The 26,310-nt window shown below is 36.8% G+C and overlaps 1 protein-coding gene across 13 annotated transcripts in view; it reads right to left on the bottom strand.

The window, feature by feature from the left end:
- Window positions 1–26,310, bottom strand: part of INPP4B (inositol polyphosphate-4-phosphatase type II B) — a 322,017-nt gene that overhangs the window by 230,284 nt on the left and 65,423 nt on the right. The window contains exon 1 of one of the 13 annotated variants that reach the window (XM_088056201.1): window positions 24,565–24,608. The exons of the other annotated variants lie outside the window; for them this stretch is intronic. The gene's annotated coding sequence lies outside the window, so the exon portion shown is untranslated. Of the gene's footprint in view, window positions 1–24,564; window positions 24,609–26,310 lie in introns of those variants that run through there. 13 annotated transcript variants of the gene reach the window in all.

Genomic DNA, 26,310 nt, shown 5'->3' with positions numbered 1-26,310 from the left:
CACTACATCCATCATCTTACTACTAATTTAAATGTCAAAGCAGCTAACAGTGACTTTTCAGTGTTACAGAAGGTGCATGTTTATCATACCAAGATGTTGTAATCACATTTGATAGGGTGTGAGGAGAACCCACCAGCTGAACATTTCAAAGTAATACACATGATTAATGAAACCATTTTGTTTTGTCCCATCTACCCAAGCTATACTTTAGGACATTGTGAGCTTGCAGACAATCTGGTAAAATTATATGGTTGACACAGTAGCATTGCTACACATGCATTTTCAGTTCTCTTGCCCAAACACCACTAAATCCCCACCAGCCAGGACTCAGAGATGAGTGACGTCATATCTGTGTTGTCAGGGGACCAAAGGAATACAATGCCTCCTTGAAGTGGGAATAAAAACCTTTTCCTTCTCCTCTGGAATTTTAAGGAAAAAACCCATATTTTCTCCCTTTACTGGAACCCCTACAGATTTCTTCCAAATTCCTGTTTTAGGGAAGCCTGCAGGTACCAGGTCTCTCTACTCACTGAGTGCATTAGGCTTGGAGCCCTGTTTCCCTAAGTCTTCACAGGCCACAAGTCTTGACTCCTTTAGTGCCTTCATCTTTCCAGAGTTTGAGGCAAAAGGGAGGATAAAGCTGTGCAGGGTTGATTTTGTCAATCTTGTCCTCCACTCAAAAAACTTCATAGGAAACAACAGCTTCTACTAACTTGATTCTTGGCATTATCACATTGCTGTGGACTTCAAACTAAACCAAAATTAGATGACTATTTGACATTTGGTAAAAACTTCTAAAAATAAAAAAGGAGCTATCTATAATTCCATTCAGATGTTATAATTTCTAATTATCTTCCTCCTGAAGGAGACTTGTACTCATTGCCTGTACCAAGCAAAAGAAAGTTTTGACAGCCACACGAGTCTCATCTGCTTGCACAAAACCAGCTCAGCAGCACTCTGGGCATGTGCACAGCAAGACTGTCTCACCACACAAAACCTGTGGACAGGGATCCTGAGCAGAGATGTTCAAGAAGAGACAGGAGGAGGTGAAGGAATGAGCATAAAAGCAGTAAGGAGAAAACTCAGCAAGTATTTCAATGTAGAGAAGATACTTAAAAGGTCTGACTCCAAATGTAATTTCTAGAGACAGTGAAGCACTTCTGGAGAGCTTCTTTGTTTCATTTTTCTAATATCAATAAACCATAGAAATGAAACTAAAATTAGGACTTTAAGCTACCTTAAGATGGTAGCTGTAATTAGTCTTTTCTAAGGAACCAACATAAATGCAGTAATTTCTGAGGAAAAGAGAATGAAATTTGGCTCATTCCAACTAGTCTTTCTCACAACTGCCAAGGATATGCAGGATCAGTCTTTGTTAATTCTTTACCATAGAACTTCTCTTCAGATAAGTTTCTCACACAAGGAAATTCTCGCTTAAGTAAGAGAGAATATATTCGTCAAAATATTAAAGATGAGAACTACAGCTACCATTTTTCCCCTTTTGCTGTGAATAAATTGAAACACAGTGAGCACTTCCTTAAAAGCAGATAGAATTTAATCCAGACAGCTGGCTAGGAATGGTAAGCCATAGTGTCATATCCACAAGTTTACACACACAATCTAAATTTTCAAGGCTCTTTCATGCTCTTTCATCAATAGAATAGTGTTGGTATCCCAGCTCCGAAATAAGAAACCACTGGAACCATGTGTGCTCATAAGAAGCACACATGCCATAAATGCCCCCTTCCCCCTCTCTTTTTTTTTTTTTTTTTAAATGAGTGCTTAAACAGGAATTTGCTTTTAGGAGAAAAAGCAAAGCTTTTATGCCTAGGTCAATATGTTCTTTTCATCACAGCTCTCAAGTTCAGAACACACTGGAAGTAACACAGCAGAAAAGTCTTCAACAGAAGACAGAATTTTTCCCATTTAGACATTTCTTATATTCATTTTTTAGCTGTGGAAAATGTAAATAAACTTTTCAATAGCCATATTAATGTATCAGAATGTCTTGTTTTTACTTGGATACCCAAAATAATAATTTTCTTCCATACAAACCTTTCAAAATATCTTTTTCTGGTACTTCCTGACCATGCCATAACAACTATCCCAGATAATTTAATCCCAAATTATTACATTTCTTGTGTCAATTTCAAGCTTCTTGTAATAGCTTTTGAATATGTATTATCTATAACCAAACTTCATACTATATTTTGATTCTACTCATTGTTTTTTTAGGGTTTTTTTTTTTTAACTTCAATGTTTAAAACTGGTTTTTTTTATGTAGCACCCTAAAAAAGAGTTTCACAGAGTTTATCCTCAGGCACCACCATCCATCATGTCTTTAGACCTTGTAATAGCTGAACTCTATAAGAGAAAATGGCAAGGGCAAACCTGAGTCCAGAATGCCAATGATGTTAATAGAATTTTTGCACCATAAAATGCTCCAGCCATATGCTCTTAAATGGATAATCACTCCATCTCACACTTTAAGTTAACAGAAAAGCCTAAACATTTTTGAAAATTAGTAAATTTCATACATTTTTATAAACCCAAATTGCAGACATCAAGTAATGTTAATGCAATGTCATGCTAGGTAAAGACAGAGAGGCTAGATTCAAGATTGATCTGTCTTGGTCTATCTAATTTCCTATTTTCATTTTCTGAAAATCATATTATATTAATGAGGGAATATATTGAAATTATATTGCCATTATAACTAAAATATTTTTTGCACTGTGGTAAAGAGAAATACTGAAGGGCTTCCATCTTCATATAAGGACTGGATGGTGTCACAAAGGCATAAGGATACAGGGGCATATAAAGCACAGTAGGGGCACCAAGGAGTCTCTCAGAAATTTGCAACTCTTATCACAATTTCAGTTCCTATGAAGAGATGCACATGAAGGCCACAAGGAGAGGAAGTACAAGAGAAGAGAATGATGCCTGTTTATAGGACAGTTCTCCCTAATGCTTCTCACTAGTAGAGTGGCTGTGGCATCCTCCTCTCCCTGGGCTGCTACCAAACACAGGCCACTTGTAGTCCCAGAAAGAAGTAGCAACCCTCATGGTTCACACAACCCCAGCAATTGCTGCTACTGCAACAGCCTATCTTTGTATCAATGCCACCTGCGTTTCACCCTGACAAATGTAAAATGCAGCAAGCTGGAAAAACGTCCACAAATCCTGCACATTCATTTATAACATATTTAATTTGGGCTCCTTTTATTAACCACAGATAATAGTTACATAATTACTTGCCCCATTCAGCCTTGATGTAAAGTATTTAATGCAGACTGTAAATCTTACCATCTTGCCATTTGTGAAGGCATCAAAATTACTTGAAAAACTAATACGATTACTTGAAAATCTAATCTTACCTCAAAGTACAGTAGATGTTGTGAAATGTGATTTCTGTGACAAGCTCATCATTAAAACATACACCTACTCTCATCTTACAATTAAAATGAAAACATATCTTATGCAAATATAAGAGAGTGAAAGCTGAAGATGCACATTATGGATATGTCCTAATGCGTGCTCATACTCCAGACCTTCAGCTGAAATCATACTATGTAAGAAGGAATGACATCCCTCCATCACTTTGTGATTCATCAGTAATTATACCTAATTAATCAGTAATTATACCTAAGTATAAGGTAGCCCTACAACCAGTACCACCAGTATAACTAACGAGGCAACAAATGGCAGGATTTTGTACCAGCAGCACCGCTTTCCAAGGAAAAAGTACGTGGAGCCACACCTTTACTGGCAGAGGGCAAAAAACACAGCTTGAGACAAATGCCTTCAGCACTCTCATGCCTCAGGGTCTTCTTTCACATAGAGCTCCAAAGCAGCACAGTAGCTTTACAGAGAGCTGGATCTAACAGAAAGAGTTCCTGGTTTGCTATTGCAATTATTATCCAGCATGCCAGCACAAAGGGCACAGGATTTAAACAACCTATTTTAAGTATCCCAGGTTTCCTGTCATGGACAGGACTTTGCAGAGTCTGAAGACAGGTTGTTGTGCCCAAGCAACTGCAGGCAGCTGCGCTGGGCTCCTTCCAGCTGGTGTCAGCTCTGCACAAATGCCATTGTTGATAAACCTTCCTGAGAGCAGTGCCAAGCACTACTAACTTCAAGAGCTCATTCATTATTAATTCTTTTCACTACTAATTCTACTAATACCAGAATTTTAGCCTTAAATGAAGCTATACCTACTATATAAGCCCCTCACTTTGACGTATCACTTTGACATAGTGGCTGTGAGTTAATACATGGATATAATTACATTGTTTTCATTTTGCCAGGAAAAAGTGATGTGTTTTACAGAGTAATTGAGTTGTGAAATCACCTTTCTACAGAACATAAACTGAATCAAACTGTGCCTAAAACTCAAGATTTAAGTTACTAAAATTGTCATCACTGTCATGGCTGTAATACGTAAAACAGTTTTGCTAGTTTACAAAGGCTATAAAAAGATAGTATTGCTCTGAAAGATTATTTATTATGGGTTACACAATAGCACAAGAAGGCAGTAAGAAAACAGAGCAACAGTTGTGTGTCAATGTCTTCTGTAAGTTTCGTTTAGCAATAAAATGTTGCTAGAAATAAAAACAACTGAGTCATAAATCAAAGATGAATTTTCTGCCATTAAGCAGTTATCGAAGACCAATTAAGCAAAATGTGGAAAGATAATTAAAAGGTCCCACTTGGCATTTCCAGTCTGGGTTAAATAACCTGATATGACTTGGCAAGTAGAAGAAAGTTCTGTTGTATTGAGATCACTCTGCTTCTGCATCACCAAATACAAACTCCTGTTACGCCTTTAGGCTCCCTCCATTCTAGGTGTTAATTCTGAACCAGTTCTGGCCTCATTAAATACAAATCCCCAAACACCCTCTTTTGCACAAAAAACCCATAGTAATCACATATAAGGTCAACCAATAAGTTCAATCTCATATTCAGATTAGTGAGAAATAGATTTATATTTATATATCAGGCTATATTTCAATACCACTTGGTGACAGACAATTCTAGGACAAGTCTCTTATTCCCATTGCTGCTCCTTTACGTTGGGCAAATGGTTTGCAGCAGGAAAAAAAGGCTGGAAACCCAACGTGTCAGAGATGTCCATGAAGAAAGAGTGTAACACACACCCAAGAGCAGCTGTCCTCAAGGACATGGAGGTCAGACTTGGGCACTTCCCAGATCAGCCCAGCCTAAAACTACTGCCAATTTGACAGCACCTCCACAAACACAAACCAGACAGTCTGCTCACTCTGTCAGGCTGACTTCAACCTCTGCATCCAGAACACAGTCTGAGGTCCTGAGCCCTGAATTGTGCAGATCAGGAATGAAGGCTGAGAAAAGAGAGAGCCCACCATCCCTTGCTCTCAATCTTCCCATTTGCAGAAGATTATATGATCAGGGTGAGAGCTTTTCTGGGACTTAAAAAAACATTTCAAAGTCCACAATTTGGGCTGCAGCTAAGTTCAACTGCATTATTCCTCGTAAAAACTATTGCACAGGGAATTTCATCATCATCATCATCATTACCCATGATTTCTATCAAGATGGATCATATATGATGAAATGAGAAAGCTGTTTTGGTCTTCACAAGAACCCTCTGAACTACAACAAACTGGGTGCAGAGAGCAAGAGAGATGATGTCTAGTACACTACGCTATGAGAAAAATTACTCTATTAAAGCTCTTCTGTAAGAGAAGTCAAACTACAGCACATCAAGTTCTGCAAGCACATTTACACACATACTTTGCAATAATACAATACTTACTACAGGGTTTTTTCCCCCTGATTTTTGGGCAACTTTTTGGAAATAAGTGGCAACAATCCCTAAAACGTTCATTATCCAAGCCGTTAAATTTTCTACCAAGTAATTTTTGCTTTTCTGTTAGTACTTATTTTACCACAACACCAAAGCAAATGCTACATAACTCTTCTAGAGCTAAAACTCCAGCTTATACCTGTAAGAGTGCCAAACGTGACAGCTTCAAACTTAAAAACTACACGCAACACGAAAAAGCACTATAGGTGCAACACATACAATTTCAAAAAACACAGTTAAATTGTGTTTAAAACTGCTACAAGCTAGTTTAGTTACTCTAGTATGCAATCTGCTACTTGATCTATGTTCACATTTTCATTTTTCAAGGCCAGGTTGGATGGGGCTTTCAGCAACCTCATTTAGTAGAAGTTGTTTCCACCCATGGCAGAGAGATTGAAATAGGATGATCTTTAAGGTCCCTTCCAACCCAAACCATTCTAGCCTTTTATGATTTCATTTCTTCAAAGCTCTCACTATTAAACATCTAAAAGAAATCTTAGAATGACTTACGAGGCTCTTGAACTACCAATGACAGAGATTTATTTGGTGTGAGGAATTTTGGAGCAGCGTGCCACAAAATCCTATATATTCAGGGTGAAGGAATAAAGGTAGCTGTGCCAGTCTAACTGCCATCCATATGTAGATATATCACAATTTTTTTTCTCCCCCTGTATTGCCATCTTTGCTACCACAAACTTTGATCTGATATTTGCTCCAAGAAACTCTCCATAAACTGTATCAAGTACAAGCCTGAAAATGAGCCACTCAGTAATACAAGGATTTTTCTGCTAACTTAGTGAACAAATCAATTCAAAAACCATCAGGAGAAATGCAGTGGTGGGCACAGAACTACCCCCCTGGGACCTAGGTTGAATTCAAGGAGCCGGATGCCTTATTTTCCTTTAACAGCAACATAGTGTCAATCCTCTCACTGCACAGCTTCACCCACAAATTTAAACCACTAGTTAAAATAACCTGATGATAAGTCAAATCAGTATTATTTCAAGCTTAGTATAGGGTTAGAAAAAATATTATTTATATTCCCTGTTCATGTTATCGGTTTTCTCACATGTCTTAGAAATGCCTATTTTTAAAGTGAAAACAAGTTCAAACCCATGAATTTTTCAGCAAAGAATAAACAAGGAATTGATTCCTTAATCAAAAGCACTGTACAGACACAGCACTGTACAGAAAATGGGATTTCCAATTTAGTACATATCAGAACTTTAAATCTTAATTTCCTGGCTTCTTTCCCAATAAAATTTCAATTTGGCATTCCATTTAAATGTTTCCTTTCAACTTAGATATGATAGGCTTTCAACTTATGTATTTCAAGTGAAGTAAATACCAAAATATTCTATTAAAATATCATAATCAATTAACTGATGCCCTTGAAGTAGTTTGAGCAAACTTTTCTGGGCAAACAGAATTTTTTTAAAAATCAACACAAAGTAAACAAAAAAAGAAGCCCATGAATAGACAAAAACCCTTGTACTCCTGGCTAATAAGCACTACCTCTAATTTCATCACAGCTGCCAGCATATTCTGAATGTAAAGTCACAGCTGTTTCAGCGACATTGGACTTTGCAGAAAAAGTACTTCTTAATCTTGGTAGCTGTGAGAAGTTGTAAATCCAAGGAATATCTGCCTCACTTCTAGCTGAACACATACAGAGTTTCATTTTGGTGCAAGATGATGCGAGCTTGTAATCTGCTGTTTTTCATCAGAAAATAATCACCATATTAACATTATGAACTCCCAAAACATTGGCATGAAACAACTATTAACTTCAAGAGAACACATGCCAGTGCTAAACTTGACAATTACAGTGTACCACTATGCTACAGTGGTAAGACTGGTTGAGACTGGAATAAAGACAGACATGTCTGATTAAAGATCATTCTTAGTAGTGGAACTAAATCCCAGATAGTACATTCAAATGCCACCTACAATGGTGAAGAGCTTAGATTTTATAATTAACTAAGAATAATTTTCCATGCAATATTTGGAATGACAACTCTCCAGCTCCTTCAAGACTAACTGTGCTTTGCTCATATTTAGAAATTCTCTACAATATAGAAACCCAGGTTCTGTCATTCTTAGAGAAAAAGACATAACACATAACACATTTTATTTCATTTAATCTTTAGGTGATACCAGCATCTTAAAAAAAAAAAAAAAAATCCACAGCACTTAATGGTTCAATCAATAGAGAGCACTCCAATCCAAGCTCAGCCCCAAAGGTATCAAAGGTACCTCATTTCAGTTTACAGACTGACACCAGGACTCGAGCTCATGCTACCAATGATGTCCAGAAATGAAGAGGGAGTTTAAAATAGTAGAATTGCAGCAAACAGAAAGCAGAGTTCTTATTCAAGCCAGTAGAAAAATAGTTCTGGATATACTGTTATTTCATGAGGACAGCTATTGATTTTATTAACAACCTTTACCACTAGGAAGGAGTCAAGTAAATAAGCAAACTACTTCAGCAGCAAGGCTCCACTTAAGCATTTTGAGATGCTGGCCAATTTTCATAATACCTAAGGGTTTTCTTAAACACTTGACAACTTCAGCCCTTGAGAAAGCAATCACTACAGGCAATACAATCACCACAGTTCAGGTTAGGCAAATGACTAGTGACAACTGGTGGAAAGATGTGTCAGACATCATTTAAACAGCTTATCAGTGGATGTGAAGCACACAAGTTCAGCTGCAAGGACAGCAGAATCCAGGTCTGCCTGAGAAGAGAGAGAGGTCTCCAGATATTTTCAACAAGGTCCCTTTTCATGTGCTATGTTCCACCTAGCAAATGCACTGCTATAATGCTGCAAATAGATAATACCAGCCAGCTGCAAGCTCATCAAGCAGCTCGTGTCCTGCAGGAGTCAGCTTCCACAAAGCCATCAGCTCAGAGACTGTCAGGTTTCAGTGTTACCCACTTGCTGTACTACCAGTCTTCCTTACAATTAACTCAGAGATCTCACGGATCTGCCTTCTGTTAGTATCCCTAAAATCTAATTAACTTTTCCGTCTAGACTAACAGCTGTCTCACTCCTCCACCTGAGAAAACTTTATCTACAACATAAAATACTTTCACTGTTATCTAAGGATGAGAGGAATGAAAAGAAGTCCTTCTACTTGCTCAAAGCAGAATCACTGCCACTGCTGTAGAGGGATCCAAGTGATATCCAACAGTAGCCTAAAGAGAGGCTCTCCTTCAAGAGAGACTTGGACCAATAAAGGATTAAAATCTAGAAGAGGTTTTTGAAACACTTAAGAATTTGAAAACCATGGAGCAGGAGCTGTTGTTTGAGAAGCTGAGGCATTCCATTCTTTCTTCTTTTTAATTATTATTTTGATAGGTTCACAAGAGAACTCATGTACAACTCAAGTTCAAGCAGAAAGCAGAATTTAGGAGGACAGTATCTCCTTTTAGAATTCAAAAAACAGGAATTATTTTCAAAATCCAACTGATGCTTTCTAAACAAGAATAAACTTTATTTCAATTGATAACTGATATAACTGCTTTTCAGACAAAAGCAACAAGGCCTAATCTTCCCACAAACTGGGCTGTTTTCACATAGTTGGTGGAAGTCTCTTATGTCTTTATAAGCCACTGTGAATTTTACATAATCTGTTGAGGTTTAGCATGACAATTTGGTTATATTTTTGCAAATATTAAAAGCCTCAAAAATGAAGGGAGCATACCTATAAAGAGGGCACTCCAAATAACAGAATATTTGACAACAGTACTCCACAACAAGCACACAAAAAGGCAAAACTGATGAACTGCAGATGTCTCATTAGTTCATAAATTTAGTTCAGCACCACTGTAAATATTCCAATCCTCCTCCTTCAGGGAACCACATAAAATTGAGGATGCTTCCAATTCTGAAGGAGAAGTGGGCACATGATAGGTCACCTTAACTTTTGTTAAGCAAACAGAAAAAAATAAGAAAAAAATACTGCCTCTTTTCTTTCCTATATTTGATCTCAGTCTTTCAAATAATTGAAACCAATACTTCTGTGAACAATAAAAAACAACTTAAGAGTTTAATAAAAATAGAAAATCCTTTACCAGTTGCAGAGTGACCTCAGCCAACATGTAGCATATGTTGGTAATGCTACTAACAAATCAGCCCTGAAAATGGGCCTGAAAACAGAAGAAACTATGGCCTACTTTTATAAATAAGCATCTAATGTTTCCCCATGTCGCAGTTTAACAACTCAGTAAGATACTTTTGCAGTCAGTACAGTATCAACTGAGAGGCTTCTCTAAACTATATCCTATAATCCTGATCAAAACAAGTGAAGTCAGCCAATATAGATTCTATCTTCCAGGAAGCATAACATTTTCAAATGAATGTGAAATTTGGAAAAAAAAGAAAGACAAATAAGGTCAAGTCCTGCAATTCAAACCAAATAGAAGTTAATCCTAAAACAAACTGACTGTGAACATATACCTATAGACATTCAATCCTAAAGTCTGCTCTGCTAAATAATCTTTAGGAGAGGCATAGCCAATTTGTTTCAGCATTTTGTGTTTACAACACTACACTTTCCAAGGCAGGACTTCAGAGACATTACTGATGAAAAGTAGTTAGGACTCAAGGAATCAAAGTTTTAATCATAATTAAAAGCAATTGATAAGTGTATCCATGTGTCTAGAACACAAAATAGCTAGCCTTGAATCTGACCAATAATAAATTTAATTGTCTCATAATGCTACTTTAATGGTTTGGGTTTTGTTTTTGTCCTTTTGCTGGCAGCTTTATCAGATAAAATGCTATTTACATGGCTACTTCCCAAGGTGGATCTCCCATCCACAAAAACTGGTGTGAAAGGCTATTCACCCATTGTTGTAAACTACTTCCAGATCCTTCTTCAGCTGAAAATACTATGAAATTACCTAGAAGCACTTTTAGGCTGGGGACAGCTGCAGAATAACCGTTCAGCTAGTTTTATGTTTATTGATACAAAGACTCTTCTGTGATGCACAGACAAATCTCTTCTTGCAGAAGAATGTCACAAAGAACAGAACAGACATTAAAATAATGCCAATAATTTTAAGAAATGGATAATCTCTAGATAGACCTACAACTCAGAAAAGCTGCACTGATCTAGAACAATATTCAACTGCAGCCAGAGATTAGCATATTAAATATTTAATTAACAAAATAGCTAGCAAATCCATCTAGAAGCATATCAAAATCATTAATTCCTTATGCAAGTATTAATATAGGCTACCAATTAATTCACATTCAACTTGAACAGGAAAACAACTGAGAGACACACAGACTAAAAGTACCGTTCTAGGGCTTTTTTTCCTGAATCAGAACAAGAGTGCACACATGAAATAGGATAACAGTGAAGCTTTTCATTTCAAAACCAAACAAAAAATGAAAAAAAAGTAAGGCTCAAACTGTTGTAATGGTGTTTTGTTAATAAAAATTGTTAATTTCTACACAGTGAGCCACAGAAGTCCTGGACAACAGGTGTAAAAATCCCTAAATAGTCAAACACTGGAAACTTGACCTAATTCTGCCACTAGCCTGCTGTGACACTGTGGCTACCAAGCTTGCTACATAATTTGACAAGATTATTCAAATTGCACAGGGGCAGAAAATCAGGCAATCCAGTTCTAACCAAGTGGCTATGTTAGTGCTAAAACTTTGTGAAGCATTTACTGCATTCTCTATTCTCACAGTCGGTGCAGGATCACATGGATTTCCTAAGCAGATGATTGCTGTTTGTATACGAAGAGACCTGCTTAGAGGTGCTCAATACTCTGCTGGCCCCATTTGGTGAAAAGAGCTGGAAAAGATACACCAAATAATCTAAGAACTATACACTGCGTGTTTGAAAAAAACTACTTTTGCTTCCACTCTGGTCACCATACTACTTCTAATAAAGAAAAACATGTTCATAGTATCAACAGTGACATCACAAGTCATGACTTTTACTGTGTTCTAGCTCCATTTTACTTTCCTTTCCTCTGCTGTCAACATGTGACTTGTATATTTTTATATCATTTCAGACTTAAATATCACCTTTACAGAGGAGCTTACCTTGGATTACACAAAGAGGAGAGTAAGATTTGCTAAGTTTTCATCTCTGAAGCGAAGAAAGTAACAGACCTTACAGAAATTTATTTAATTCATAGCTAATACAGAATAACCGTGGGAACACTACTTCCAAACACAAGAGGCTGAGAAAAAAAAGTCCAGCAGAAATTTCCAGCAGAAAGAGATAAGGTGCATGGACCAGAAATAAAATGAAATCCAGCTTGAATACAAGTAGGAAAACAGACCTGTGGGAATAGAGCCTAAGATTTGTATTTACTTAGTGAGAACTATTGCTTAAGGATTATGAATAATGGCAAGAATTCAAATACAAGTATTAAAAGAACTGCACTATTATGGAAGCAGAATGATTTGTGATAGGTAAGCAGGACATTTATTATATTTATTTTACAGCCTCTTCAGGGCAGTAAAATTAGTGAAACTTTCCTCTCATGCCCCTTAAAGCAGGTAGAGAAATTATCTAGAGAAATTATGCACTAGAGAAATTATCTTCAACCATTCATATAGTGTTCAGTTTTATTCATTTTACTGCTTTCCTGCTATTAAATTGGATCTTTTCACTTTGTCTCCCTCTTCCCTGAGCCCAAAACATACTGTTCTTTCCTTTCTCTTAAAAGATCATCAACCCATCAGAGTTGAGATGGGAATTGCTTTGAAAATCATCAAGACACTCAATAAGACAAAAACAACAAAGGAGAAGTAAATAGAACATCCATGAATTAACTGTAGAAGATTATCCAGTGATTCACAGGATGACAATCAGACAAAAAAGCCAAATCAAACAATTTGAAAGAAAAATGAGATTCTCTCTAAAGTGTTTGAACTTTATGACCATATATATTCCTTGGGGAAAAAAATTATAATCATAGTCAAGTTCTTTACATTGAAATACTTTAGAAATTACCTGAAAATTACATCTAAAATACCCTAAGCTATGCTTAAACTTTTTTTTTTCATCCTTTTTCATGCAGCCTTTTAAATTACATAAAGAATATATTCACCACTTATATGATGGATTTTAGGCTACTCTTTAAAGATTTTTTTATACTTAAAAAAAACCTGAAAGTCTGAAAGGTATTCAAAATGCAGAGACTTTGGACTATAAAGTAGATTAAAGTCTTCACTTTAATCATAATATCATTAAGCATTTCTTGTCACACCAAGCAAATTTCCTTTCATTTTCTAAAAGCATAATTGGAAAATCAGCCCTAAGTTCTGGGTGAGCAACATCCCTGCTCCAAAACTGGAAAATAATCAGACACTTTGGAATATACAGCATGGAACTTTAAGACATCCAATGGAAGGTAAATTACTTGTGCTAAAACATGCTTGGAACACATATAGAAGAATCCAAAAATTAAGAACAAGAAATCAAAAGGGAAAGAATGTATTTTACTAGAAGACTCAAGTTTTGCAGTTCTCATTTAAAAAAGATTTCTGCATTTAAAGTACTAATTGATGAGGAGGATTGTTCCAGCAGCTGCTACAGTTCACTGTACACTGTACACACTGTAATACCAGAGTCAGTGCAGTATCACTTAAAAAAACCATAAAACCTTTGAAAACTACAAATGCTAATGAGGCATGACTGCAGATAAACAAATCATCTAGAAATCTTCACGTTTTTTAAGATGGCATCTCTTACCCCAGCCCCAGGTTATGATTTTATTAACTGAAATGCAGCCCATTAGAAAAGCTGCAAGGCTACTTTGAGAAACAAACTGAGGAAGAAAGTTCAGAATGGTGATTTCAGATCTTCTTCCCAGATGCCTCTAACTCTGGGAAATCTGCCTTCCTTCTTTGCTTAAATGCATTGACTGCACTCCCATACAGCTCTGGTGCAGTTAAAAATGGGAAGCCAAATCTTCACTTTTCACGTCTTTTATGAAGGTAGCATTTAGAGACACAAAAAGAAGTGAAATAGAAAGAAGAAAATCAGTTTCAACATGTCCATAATGACTTGTTCCAAAATATGGGTTTAGAGCACATTTGTTTGAGAATATAAACTATTTCTCTTGTACATTACAAACTATATTTATAAAGAGTTACACGGCTTATAAACCTAATGATGACATGAGAAACCACATCTAGGCTGAATTCTGCACTGACACTGAGCTTTGAAAATGCTTTAAACATCAAAACCAGAAAAAACCCCACAAGAAAAAGCAACCAAACCTAAACAAACACCAAGAGGGTGCATTAAGAAGTAAAAAATCTTAAGGTATACTGAGAAATATGGTGGCTTATTCCAGGTTTTTCAGCTGCCAGTTCCAACTTTGTGGGTCAACTGTGTCACTTGCAATTCATCAGTGACTCAGGAATTACACTAAGAACAAATTCCATTTCACAGGTCAAATTCTGGATGAAGCCACAATCTGCACATTCAGTAGAACCACTGATACAACACAGATTCATATTTTGCTGCAAAAATTCTTGTAGAATGGAGACAGAAAGAAAAGATAACCTCATAATACCATTAGCTACTCTACACTTTACCTAAAAAAATTTTCTCCCTTTTCAGTTACTGTAAAAGCATTACAGAGGCCCTTTTTACCAAAGGCTTCTACTGTGTTGCATAAAAGTCTCTAAGGGTTGAAACAAATCCAGTAGTTTTCCTTTTCCAAGCTATGTGAACCCCTATCAAAATCAAGTCCTCCACCTCAGTAAGCTGCCTGTAACATATACCACTTACTACAGGGTTACTCTCACCCTGTCCAGCAAAGACACCAGCAGTGTTTGCATCTTTCCAGCTGCACAATGCTGGACAAGCCAATTTGAATCTAAAAAATTTGATAACATCAGAATCAAATGAAGTCCATCTTGTTGCTTGGTATTTTCCACAAACAGTTTGTTTTCTGTCCCTCTGTGGTTACGAGCAGCCTGTGTAAAGCAGGTCCATGTACACCCTCACTGTCTTTTCCTGGAGAGGGTTGCAATGTCCAGCTTTACTCATGAAGACAAAAATCATTACCCAATTAGATTTATACACAAAGCCATTAAATACAAAATACCTTCATTTCCTTCATGCAGTCCAATAAAATAGTGTTCATCTCTAAGATGAAAACAGGAAGAGTTTTCCTAAGTATAAAAAGACGACCATTTTTAAGCATCAAAAATAGATTAAAAGAGGACATAAAACAGTCAAAAAAGAAAAATTAATTAAAACTTGGCCTAACAAGGTTTCTGTCACTGTATGAGTCAAGTCTCTCTAAAAGAAAAAAATTTAAAACTAGTTCTTATGCAGGCTGTCTCTCTGTTCTTTAGGAAGCCCTGGATTTTAAATTATATTTATGTTCAGGAAGAAAGCAGTGATTCCTCTAGGGTTTGAACAGTGGTTTTGGCAATATTTAGACTCCCTTTGGCTATTACTTCAATCTAAATGAAACACTTCAGAAATGTGACAGTAGCATGCAGTACTAAGCATGCTATTACTATTTTACATAATAAAAATAAAATAATATTATTTCATAATAAATTAACTTGCTTCAGAGAAAGCTTTTTGCCTGTGCTGTTAGAGATCTGCCTCAGGTTTGGGGTTTTTTAAAGAAATTTTAAAAAGTCACTACTGTAAGGTTTCAAAACCAGATTTCCACACAGTTTTTCATTAGGACTGGTAGAAGTCTTAAATGGATCTGGAACCCTGCAAGCCTCATTAAAAATAGTAGTCAAATCCAAAAGGCTGTCTTACTGGCTTGCCTTAATAAAAAGTTTCCCGTCCAAGATCTAAGCTTCAAGACTAATGAGAGAATTTGAGCAATGCTAGATCTGTATGCAGTTTCCAGTCTCCATTGCACCACTTCTCCTGTGCCCAGTTCTGAATGGCACATAGGGGCCCAGTTTTAATTTCCACAGCCAAAAGAGAGCAGCAAGCAAGTATAAAATACAATCCCTTGCAGTACTTCCATGGCATCTGGGTAAACAGCATTTGAAGCTGGGAATCTGTTCCTGCTGTTTTGCATAAGAATACCCTACCATTCCATCAATGTATGTTCAGCTAATACAGCTCTGATCTAATGGTTTTGTCTTTCTGAATAACTTCTCTTTATTGTAAAGAACTCTCACTCCTTCACACATGTAACAAGAACAGCTTAACTTTGTCACTAAACAGCAGCCTACACTTCCATATGCAGGCAACAACCACTTTAATCACCTCATCACATGAAATTTTAATTCACATAATTGCAAATTCTATGGCCATTTTACTTTAATTACTTATGCTATGATCAACAAAAACTCCATAACCCATCAAAGACAAGTTACTAGCAAAATTGAAAACTCCTGTAAGTTAAGCATTTCAATTTTAATACCTAAGCAAATAAATACTACAAAAAGTACTTTTTCTTCTCATTTTGAGATTTTAACATTGATGCAGCTCAAAAGACATACTAGTTCAATGTGGGATGTTGCCAACAAAGCAGAGGAATCTGCAATCAAAACAGAATGAGTCTAGAGAATCAGAAAAATAACTTTCCAAAGTAAGCAACAGTACTGTCCCTACTGCATTACAAAGGCCATCACATCACACTGAACAACATCACTCAGCTCCTGCCTCTGTGAAAGCTGATGGCAGACAAGCAGAACACTGTCTTGAAGAGAAGTTACTGCCAAATGAACAGGTTATTGACCAGTATCAGCTCTTTCAAATCAACGAGGTTCTCATGAACCATTTCACAGTGAAGTTGATGTCACATAGGAAGTGAAAGGACATTTATCTCACCCTCCTCTGCCACTGCTTCTAATGATTTAATCTCACACTTGATTACCTCATGTGAAGTCTGACCTTAAGAACTGCCTAATGACAGAGGCCAGTGGACAAGGTCTCATCTCAGCCAATGGCCACAATTTCTTCCTGAGTTTCTGCTTCTCATTAGCTCACTATCTTCAAGAAGTCAAATAAAATTATTGTACTAGTTATCTCTGCACAGCTGGCAGGGCAAGGATTCAAAAACATGTCTGGTGTGTCCCATAATTCATATTTTGCATATTTATTGCACAAGTCAATATTTCAAATTTCTGCCCCACCACATTCAGTTCTGGAGCTTCCTCAACATGTATACTTCAGCATCCTTGTGAATCCTAACAGGCTGAAACGTGGGGATTTGATCAAAATGGAGCAGACAAAGAAGCAACACCTTTGCCAGCAAAAGAAACTTACTGAGAGTTTTTAACAGTCTCCTGTCTGAAGGTGTCAGTCGTCAAAGTGAGAACACCAGGAGAACAAAAAGATCTGAAATAGCAGATACATTGCAGCAAAACCCCTGAAAAACAACAAGTAATATCCCTATAACCATTTGTAGTGGGAAAAAAAAAAAAAAGCCGCTACAAGAAATATTTGGTATTACTCGACAATTAAATAATTTAAATTTCTTTCTTCACTTAGAGTTTTATACTCCTACTGCATTTAATGAATAAAATTTCACAATAGCAGTGACTGCCTGTCTGTCTTTTAAAGCTCTCAAACAGCTGAAATCTTCTTTCTAGTCATCTGTTTTGTAGCTTTGATCTTGGGAGTAACACAATCATAACATAAATGTAGCTCTATAGACTCCAAAAACATTCTTTAATAACAGTCTCAATCATCTGGTATGTGTTCCTTAAGAGCTTTGGGAAGTTTTAAAATAGACTTTTAATAATCAAAATTGCCATTATCAAGCACTTTATGTTTTGCTCTCTTCTGTACAACAACTCCAATTTGCATTTCTGTTATTTCATTTCATAATTTTCAAGTGTTGCAGAAAGCTGCATTACAGAGAAGCTGAAATAGCAAGTCAGTGTCTGGCATAAGGGACAGGTAGTCACATCCAGATTCCTAAAACCAAAACAGCAAATACATTAGGCAACCATGTATTTATTTAGCCAACAGCTTGAAAACAGAGATGAAGTTTTAGTAAGAAATCCCATTTGAAAATTATTTTATGCTTTTGAACTCTCCACTAACAGGGGTAGAAAGAAACACAAGGGAATTCTTTAAAATGGAAGTATCTTCATAAACTAACAGTGAGAAATTCCTCACTTCTGAAAGAAATATCTATGTAATTTACAACACTTCACAAGACAGATGTGAATACTACTGTGATCCAGATCAGAAAAATTAAACAGAATAAAAACTACAGAATCATTTAGGTTGGAAAAGACCTTTAAGATCATTAAGTCCAACCATCAACCCAGCACTGACATGCCTACTGCCAAACCAAGTCCCTGAGTGCCACATCTACACATCTTTTAAATCCCTCCAGGGATGACTCAACCACTTTTTCTGAATAATTTTTTCCTAATAGCTCATTCGAACCACTCCAGCACTACTTGAGACTCTTCCCTCTTGTCCTCACCCTTGTTGTTGGGGAGAAGAGACTGACACCCTCCTTTCAGGTAGCTGAGGAGACCTTACTTACTCTAATGGTTCCCCATTTTGAAAGACCACCAAGGATAAGACAGAACATACTATTTTGGGACTGCAGACAGTGAAAAAGTGTTCTGTTTATAACAGAAGTTATAAAAAAATGAACCAAAGTTCATTTGTTTCACTTGGATTTCCTTTAAAGCTCAGTGCTGCTGCATACAACAAAACTACCTTTTAAGTTCCCTTTCCATACAGAGGAAAAAAATAAAGGTCTACTAGCCTGAAGCAGATTTTCTTCTAGCCATGCCAACCCTTCTCTCTTCTACAGACAGATTCTTCTCATGAAGTATCAACTCTTCCAGTGTTGAAAAAATAATATTATCCTTTTCTTCAAATAGTTGCTCTTGGATAAACAAGCCTGAATGTTGAAGTAATTGCTGTGGTTAAATAAATTGATCAAGGTCTCCATTTGCAAGTTTAGTTCCAAGACCAACCTTATCCTTAATGATCAGAGTAAATAAAAAAGTAACATAAGAATTTGGTAATGATTTTAAAAGGAAATATTATAAATACACTAAAAACAGCCTGCAGAGCTTGCACTTTTATTACAATTACTTGCACTATCTTAAAACAAAGGAGAAAACCCTATATTCCTACCTGGCCTGAACTTGGAAGAGAGTTCAAACCACTGTTGGACAAGTAAGTTTGAAAAGCAATGTTTTTCTGTTAGAATACAGTTTCTATTCCACTCAAATTACCTTCTCACTTTAGCAGAGGCTTACTTAGAGGAATAGGAGAAAGGGACATTTAGGTTTTTGGGGACCTAAAAATGCCAAGTAGATAACAGCAAAAGTATTCTTAATTATTGTATATGTTGCATATTAGGCTTACTGCACATTTTCATTAGATTTAGAATTATTAGCCCTATTTATCTGCACAAGGAAGACAAGCTCAGCTGTGTGTCACAGGAGCAGGCTGGAGGAAGGAAGGATGGACTTCAATGACTTACTTTGGGGCATTCATTTGAGCAGAAATCTGTTCACTGCACCAGGTTTTGCTGGTTTATTATTAAAACTGAAAGAAATGGCCCTGGGATCAGCAATTCATTCCTATGTGCCAGGGTATTATTTGATCTGTATATGTAGATTTCCAGAGGTGATTTCCCAGCTATTGTCAAGGCCATTAGAAACCATCTTTCTTCACTACAGTGTAGGTCTACTAGCATAGCAATAGTCTTATGAATTCAGACAGCCAAATGATGTGGAGAGCTGACTCCTAAAGCCAGCTATATTATTTCTATTATCTCTTTACAAAGAAAAATTATCTTTCCACGTCCTAGCTAAATCTGTAACTACTCAGACTGCTATTTCTTTTTTAAATTTGTCCATCCATTGCAAAGCCCACAGACATAATTAGTGAACATCCTTTTAAGGTATCCTGAAGCAAACAAATCTGTTTGCACATTGAGAGCATAAGTGCAACAACTAGAAGTAAACCATCCCCCTTTTGATTTTCTGCTGTCATCTAAATATTGAGAGAATAATTCCCTTAACATGAAATTGGGACCTAACCTGTGACAGGGAAACTGTTGCCATTTTACCTGATAATTTTTAGCATCTCATTTTAATTCTACAAGAGATTGACTCCAGGAGAAATAGGAGGGGGAAAAAAAAGCCAAAACCAACCAAACAAAAACAAACAAACAAACACAAAAAACAACAACAAAAAAACCAAAAACAAACAAACCCCCAAAAACAAAACAAAAAAAAAACCCCACCTCTGAAGGTAAAATATACCAGGCTTCCAAAACAGCATAGCTACTACAAAATTTGTATCTAATAATTTTTTTTACTTTACAGTCCAGTGAACAATACAGAAGACATACACACATTTACAGGATCTGAAAACAGGAAACCATGTCTCAGTTCTTCCCACAGCCCTCACAAACAGGATGATTTTTCACTCAGCACATATTCTCTCCTGTTCACTTACTCTAGCATCACTTTCTTGATCTGAGCTACTTGACTCCATGGAAAGCTGAACACAGTTTTCACTGTGTGAAACACAGATTGGTGGGAGACATCCCCACACAAAAGCCCTATCCTTGACACGAATCACTCCCTTACTCCCCAGTGTATTAGCTCATTTATATGAAGAAGAAGAGGCTGATACAAAGGAAGGGTTCAGACAAGTGGACTGCTTTATATCCCGAAGGATTTTCCTTAGTGCAAGGGAAATACCACCTGCTGATATACAGCTAAAACCCAAGTGTCCTCTATCAGAAGGCTAAGCACAATAAGGACTACATATTATTTCAAGAAATGAACAAGCCTACACCTTTGGTATTCAACATGCCCCAAAGCATTTAGATATTTTGCATAGACAAATACTTCAGATAGTTTACATGGGAAAACATTCATACTTGAAAATGTTATTCATGGTAAATGTAGCAGCTCAAATATGAGAATTTCAGTTAACTGCCAGTTCTTAGGAGAGACAGAATAACTATTAATGTTAAAGAAATGAACCTTGCCAGTAAATCATGAAGGTTCTTTAAGAAATAGGACAATCTGAAAATGCTTTAAAAAAATGTATGGAAAGAAAAAAAAATATATCCCAAATCTGTACTCAGTCAATTTACACAGAAAATACCTTTCAGAAAACTGACTCTAAGCAGCATTTTCCATTAGCATCCCTTACTCCATGATTCCCTGAGGACTATAATGACTGTAGTTTACCTGCACAGCATCTTGAAGGACCCACAAACAAAAACTGAAAAAATCATATGGGAATATAGAAGCACTCATAACTTGTAGCACATGCTAACAGTCTTGACCATAAATAGATTATTTTAAGCCATTTATGAACTTGGAGTAAATAAAAAGAGTCAATTCTGCTTTTTTAGGATGTGTTTTGAAAATTAGTAAAGACTGGCAATATAGGATGAGCCATGTGCTGGGCTAGTGCACTTTTCTGGATCCCAGAAATGGGGGACTATGGGATTTCCTCTCATGCTAAAGAGAGAAACAGAAACACCTAATGCTATAAAATATACACTATATGTTGTTTCCCTGTAGCAGTAATTCTGGCACTTTGAACAAAGAGTTTGCCATGCCTTCTCAGGTATTTATCACTGCTTCCCTCGCCTTCTGTCCTTCCAGGTATACGCAGTTGTGTTTGCACATGTACAGACATTCAAATATCTGACTAAAAAAGCAACACACTGAGATGCCACATTTATTTTTTCAGACAACCATTTAGCACATAAAGGGAAAGCAGTGTGCTGCATGCTTACAGAACATCAGGGACTAGCTGATCTAGGGCAAATCATCTCAAATCACTTAGAGCAAAGATAATGATTCTCTCTCTAATGCAATTGGCATGCTGCTTAGAACACAAATTTGCTGGGGTGCTTGCCAGCAGAACAAACCTCATCCACTGAATTATATATCTAAATCAGTATTTCAATTTAAAACAAAGATTTCTCCAAAGAAAATGACAGAGTTCAGAGAAGAATTTCCAAATGACTTTGTTCAGATTTTTAGAATGTTTAACATCAATTTTTCCTCTTCTAAAATCCAGTGACTGGGAAGATTAAACTTATAATCATTTATTTCTGTTAAGAATTAGGGCATGAAGGCATAAAACATGATAATGATATCAAGAGATTTTCTATGTTTTCACTCACTACATCCTGCTTCTTTGCTGATGAAGCAATGCTTAGTGCAATGGACCAGATAGGAACAATGCTACAATCTAAAGACCATGGGACCTAGAGCAGCTCTTTGAGGCCACAAATTAGAAAGTACAACACAGCAGAACTGAGACTGTGAGAAATTGTAAGGTTAGTTTGACTTGCTCATGATACTAAGTATACTACAAATGAGAATATAAAAGCTACTCATCTCCACCTCTGTCCTGTGCAAAACACTTTTATATCAAATTTTGAGACTATGAGGTCAAGCATTGCTCAAACAAAACAAGTTAACCTCATTCAACCCTGGGGAGTCTGTTCCAGTGTCCAACTATCCCCCGAGTGAAGAACCTTTTCCTGATATCCAACCTAAACCTCTCCTGACACAACTTGAAGCCATTCCCTCTTGTCCTGTCACTGGTCACCACAGAGAAGATTTCAGTGCCTGCCCCTCCACTTCCCTCACAAGGGAAGTATGGAATTGTTATAACCACACTGAGGTCTCCCCTCAGTCTCCTCCAGGCTGTACAAACCAAGTGACCTCAGACACTCCTCATACAACTTCTCCTCAAGGCCTTCACCATCCTCATGGCCCTCCTTTAGACCCTCTCTAATGGCTTAATGTCTGTTTTATATTGTGGCACCCGTAACTGCCCCCAGCACTTGAGGTGAGGCTGCCCCAGTGCAGAGCAGAGCGGGACAATCCCCTCCCTTGCCCACCTGGCGATGCTGTCCCTGATGCCCCCCAGGACAGGGTTGGCTCTCCTGGCTCCCAGGGCACTGCTGACTCACATTCAACTTTCCATAGACCAGGACCCCCAGGTCCCTTTGCACAGTGCTACTCTCCAGCCTCTCATTCCACAGTCTGTCCCTACATCCAGGGTTGCCCCATTCCAAATGCAGAATCTGGCCCTTCACTTGTTGAACTTTGTACAAAGCATAAGAAAGATAGAGGCATCATCCTGTTACTGCTAAGCCTACAAAATAATAAAACTGAAACCAAAACTAATAAAGCACAAGATACTATAATTATTATTTTAGAATCCCTAGCAAAATAAATAAAATCAAACTTTTGATGCTATTATCACTAATCAAAATGTCTCCTGCCTGAGCATGAATTTTTTCACCTGGTCTAGCTGCTGACCTTCAAGAAAAACACCACCTGTCAATATCAATGTAGGCATGCCAAGCCTGCTGTTCAATCCTCCAACTGAACAAAATACTCCTGGCAATCCAGGAATTGACCTTTTGCTTTAATCCTTCACTATTACTTCTCTGCATGGAATACTTTAGGTAGATGCAGTTTTCCACTCCAAATATTTTTTTCTTCATGCAATTTTTTTTTCTGTGTCCACAAACAACAGCACATTTTATGTATTGGCTGTTCCTTGCATATTCTTTCGTGTCATAAGTTACATGCTAATAAGTAAAGAGTGGTTTATTTAGAAGTAAAAAAGTTATATGTAATATCTGCTTTTTCATGGCAAGATTAGAGTATCAATTTGGCCTTCCACAGAACATTCCCAAATCAAAATAGATCAAATTAGATAGCAGAATCAAAAATAAGTATTGTTGAAGAAACTTAAATTTACAAAATTATTCCTGAGACCAGCTGCCAAATTGTCCGTGTTGCCAACAAATTCTGTTCTAGGTGGTTCAAAGACAAAATATAGAAAGAGGCTTTTAAAATAAAACCAAAACAACCCACCCAAAAACAGGAAGAGAAGGTAACAGACATGCAGCAGCATTTTTTCATTCATTAAATATGTACATAATTCCTTGTAAGAATTCTTGACAGGAATTTTTTGCTTTTCCTGGAGTTTCTTCTGCAACATATTTCTCATCCATGGAAGCTGCAGCCTATTATCCTCCTAGCCATACATGGCTACCCACTACCTATTATTTCCCAAATCAGATCAACTTATGACTCTGATCCACGTTTTTTTGAGCAGTTGAAAAGATTTTGTAACCAGTTCATTATTTTGAGCGGTGTTTACATAACAACAGATTTGTATATCATGATATTTCTAATGGTTAGCTGAAAACAAAAATTTATTTCCTGTATTGTTTTTTCCAAAGAGAACTGATCAAGGCAAGAAAATCCATGCTCCAACAGAAACATGTCTCTGTGTTATCTTAGAAAAACAGGTCAACCTTCATATAAAGAAGAGATTGCTATTCCTTAGGTTCTTGAGGCAAACAGCACCAGGATCCAGAGCAAGGGTCTTCCAAAGATGTACAGGAGTGCTGATGCATCAGAGGCCTCCCATCTGCCCAGCCCACCTTCAACCCAGCCCCACCACAGGGAAACCTCAGGAGACATGATCCAAAGCTACAGATGACCTCAAAGCAAATTTTTCCCTTCTCCTAGAGAGCAAAAACCAAGAAATCCTCCTCCTGCACTGTCTGTTTGGATTGATCTTAGTGCAAAGACCTTTTTTGGATAACATTCATGAAACTTAAAATTGTGGAACTAATAGAATAAGATGGGTAAGTCTAATTCTACATCTATCTTTGAATTTCTGGATTGGGGAACCACAGGCAAGAAAAAAAAAGAAAGGAAAACTGGAAAAACCCCACACTCTTTCTCTGCTGGACTCACCTTCTGGTCATGAACAAAGCATAATTCTAGCCTTCCTCTGTGATTCTCACCCAGTCTCTGTGGAAGTAAAACAAATTAGCACAACACAGGACAATGCAATTGCATTTATATTGCAGAAAACTCCAGCTCCTTGAATTTTGTGGCAAATATGAGCAGAATTTCAACAAAGTTGCAATTTGTTTTGAAATAGAAATACCTTTAAATGTTTGAACAAGAACTTTTCTTTATTGAAAATTAAATTTAGAGCCCACTAAGTTTGAGGTCTATCAGCTTTACGGTTATTAGTAAAAAGTGCAGATTTGATTCCATGTCCTGTATTTAAACTGAAGGAAACTCAAGAGCTCACTGTCAATAAGTCAACATAAGCCATACAAATTCTAGCAGCAACACCACTATCAAGCACATAATTATATACAACCAGTTTGCATTCTATAAGCAGCAAGAAAAACTACAGTAGTTTTGCAGCTATAAGCCAAATAAACCCTCAATTTCAAGTATTAAGAAATGCTCTATTTAAAGGTGAAAATTGGCTGACATTCTAAGATACTGATTTTGCTGGTTTACTCTAAAATCATTGGGCTCAAAAGGTTAAACTGGTGTTGAACTAGGAGCAGATTGTTTAAACTTGATTTAGGAGGCACAGCATTTCTTATTGTATGGTGAACAATGAGTGGGAGTTAAAGTCATTCAATCTCTTGAACAACCAGGCTCTTAAGTAGATGGAAAAAGCAATCACAGTTTGTTAACTGAACCATTTTAATGTTTTCCATCCTTACATCTTTTCTAACATACATAAAATATGTCCCACATAAAGTAAACAATAACTTACTTTAATAATGTGGCACAGATTTCATTATATTGGTTACTAGTCTTTCTGTCTTGATTAATAGTTAGGATTAGTTATAACATGCAAGAGTAGGAGGCACAAAATATGTCAGGTTTAATGGCTTCTTGAAAAATGAGACATAATATTGATATACCTGGTAACACTGAAAGTATGTAGCCTCTAAAACATGGATCACATGAAAGACAAGAAAAAACACCGCCATAAAATGAGAAACTATTACTGCTAATGCAAGAAATGGAAAAGCTGGAAAAAGTGCAAAGACAGAAATTTAAAGGGAAAAATAAAACTAGGAGACATATGGAGAACTGGGGGTTTCATACAAAACTGTAAAGAACTACCTCTCCCTCAAGAAACAGTTTAAGAGGTTAAAAGAATTAAACTCAATTAAACAAACAGACCTGACTAAACCAAACAACCTTAAAACCAAGATGAGGCAACTAGACTCAAAAGAACAGCTGAAACGTATTATCCCTGCAACAATTTGACGTGAATGAAGCCCAAGAAAAGGGCTAAATAATTTATGTACCAAGGTACAAAAATCCAGTTTGGAGTGTTCAGGAAACACTCAACTCTGACATCTGAAAAAAAGGATCATCAGTCCAATGTTGCATATACTGCAAGTACATTGCACATAGAATGCACATTCCCTTTGGAGCTCTTCAGGCACCTTGGACACAGGGATCTGGAATGGTGACACTTCATAAGCCTCTCTTCCTTATTTAATCAAAGCAGCTTCACACAGGGCAAACTGTATTTCCAGCTCTCACTTAGAGAAATCATGAAGAAATCAAATACAGTACCTGCCATAATGCCAATTTTTTATTATTTTTTTTTTAAGACCAGCCTAAATGATTGCCACAATGAAGAAATAATTACAGCAGATTGTGGACAGCATAATC

This window comes from Pseudopodoces humilis, chromosome 6 (assembly GCF_049639895.1).
Source record: "Pseudopodoces humilis isolate 2021_Gansu_Grassland_sample_001 chromosome 6, ASM4963989v1, whole genome shotgun sequence".
Lineage (NCBI taxonomy): Eukaryota > Metazoa > Chordata > Aves > Passeriformes > Paridae > Pseudopodoces > Pseudopodoces humilis.
The sequence above is the reverse complement of the archived record's forward strand: the minus strand, read 5'-3'. Positions and strand labels throughout refer to the sequence as shown.